This window comes from Triticum dicoccoides, chromosome 5B (assembly GCF_002162155.2).
Source record: "Triticum dicoccoides isolate Atlit2015 ecotype Zavitan chromosome 5B, WEW_v2.0, whole genome shotgun sequence".
NCBI classification, from domain to species: Eukaryota; Viridiplantae; Streptophyta; class Magnoliopsida; order Poales; family Poaceae; genus Triticum; species Triticum dicoccoides.
The window spans coordinates 646,153,759-646,156,184 of record NC_041389.1 but is presented as its reverse complement, the minus strand read 5'-3'; positions in this window follow the sequence as shown (position 1 = coordinate 646,156,184).

Below are 2,426 nucleotides of genomic sequence, written 5' to 3'. Positions count from 1 at the left end.
CTGTTATTTAGAATAATGTTTTGCATCTTTTATTTCAATAAAAGCGGCATTGATAGCCTTTTCCATGCTTATTTTACAAGTCTACATGTTGCTGTTTGAAAACAGAAAGTTTATTGATGTTGCAAAATTCCCGAGGAAAGTCAGAATGTGATAAAATGTTGAAACTTTTTGCATAATGAGCTCTGATGAATTTTCTACAGTGTGGTAGAATTTCATAATGTTTGGAGTTGAATAAGTATTGATACTCTTGCATTCATTACAGACTGTACTGTTTTGGCAGATTGCTGTTATGTTTGCATAGTTTACATATGTTTGCTTGTTTAGTGATTCTATTTGAGGATAGGAGTATTAAATATGCAGAGGCATTTAGTATGCAATGTTGAATAATAATTTTATTTCTTTGCTACAGTAGAGAATGATAAAGTTTTTGCATTAGTTTATACTAACTTATCTCACGAGTTCTTGTTGAGTTTTGTGTGGATGAAGCTTTTGAGATTTAGGAAAACCGTGATATGAGAGGAACTAAGAAGACACAAAAGCGCAAGCTTGGGGTTGCCCAAGGCATCCCAAGATAATATTCAAGAAGTCTGAAGCATCTAACTTGGGGATGCCCCTGAAGGCTTCCCACCTTTCTTCATTAACAATTATCGGTTAGTATCGGTTGAACCTAAGTTTTTGCTTCTTCACATGAGTTGTGCTATTCTTAGAATGTCATTTTTTTTGCTTTCTGTTTTAATAAAATACTTAGATCTGAAAGTTTTAAATAAGAGAGAGTCCGCACATAGTTATCTATTTACTTAACTACTCATTGATCTTCACTTATATCTTTTTGGAGTAGCTTGTCATTTACTCTTGTGCTTCACTTATATCCTATGAGTCAATTGTTGAATAAATTGAATATCATGACTAGTGGTAGATTCACATTTGGGTTTATAAAGTGAAACCTTTTGAGGCTTGACAATCACAATATTGGTCATACAAGCAATTCACGAATAATTAGTATAAGGAAGAGAACTTTCACATGCAAATACATATCCTAGAAAACTTTTGTGATTGTGGGCCCCCATCAAAATATTATATGCCAAAATTGTTGACGTTGGATAAGGAAGACAACGTAATGATTTATGTTTGCTCATATTCACATAGAAGTCATATTGTCATAGATCCTTTAACATTTGGTGCTTTCCCCCATCTTTGCTAGCCAAAAATTCCGCACCAAGTATAGATACTACTTGTGCATCCAAAAACCCTTAAACCCACATCTTATTTTCAAGAGTCCACCATACCTACCTATATGCGGTATTTCCGTGCCGTTCTAAGCAAATTTGTATGTGCCATCTCTAATTTTCAAAAATAAATTTCTCTTTTGTGTGCTCGTACCCTTGCGAGGCGGTGAGGGGTGGCCAATATTTTCCATGCTAGATGTGTTATTCTGACGATGAGTATTTATTCACTTGTCATTGCACGAGAGTAAGGCAAAGGTATTAGGGATGCCCAGTCCCGAAATGAAAAATGAATTTACTTTATGTTGTCAAATAATAAATTCCTTAGAAAGTGTAGGTATGGAGGGCAGCCGTGGATACGGCTAGCCCTGGAAAGTGAAAGTATGGTGGAAAAAGGAATAAACTTTATTTTCTGTTTGGGAACCGCATATGATATATCTAGCATGGAAAGTGTTGGGAGCTCTAAGTCGTTTTCGTTGGTGGGAAAAGTATACCTCTCAAAATGTTTTTATCTCTCAATTTTCGCTTTGAGCTCTGGCACCTCTACAAATCCCTACTTCCCTCTGCGAAGGGCCTATCTTTTACTTTTATGTATTTACTTTCATGCAAGAGTCAAAGTTATTCTCTCTATTCCTTTTTATTTTTCTCTTTTAGCAAGCATCATGTGGTGACGAAAGATCTAGGCACATACCTCCAGTTGAATATGGGTAGCATGAGTTATTATTGTTGACATCACCCTTGAGGTGAATACGTTGGGAGGCAAAACAATAAGCCCCTATCTTTCTATGTGTCCGGTTGAAACGTTTTGCTCATGAGTATGCGGTGAGCGTTAGCAATCATAGAAGACTATATGATGGTTGAGTATGTGGAGCTCTTACTCAGACTCAGTTGAATAAGTTGAATTGCAATTGCTTGATTACTAAGAACATAGGTTGTAGAGTTTCAAGAGAGTTCATTGTTTGAACCTTAACATGTGAATTGGTTGCCACTATAACATGATAAGTTTTATAATAAAGAATTGCTATTATGATGCTAGGAAAAGTGATAGAAATTATCATTGATCAAACTTATGCACTTTGCTAGCATTCACACTTCATGAATTATTTCTTTTATCATTTACCTACTCGAGGACGAGTAGGAATTAAGCTTGAGGATGTTGATACGTCTCCAACGTATCTATAATTTATGAAGTATTCATGCTGT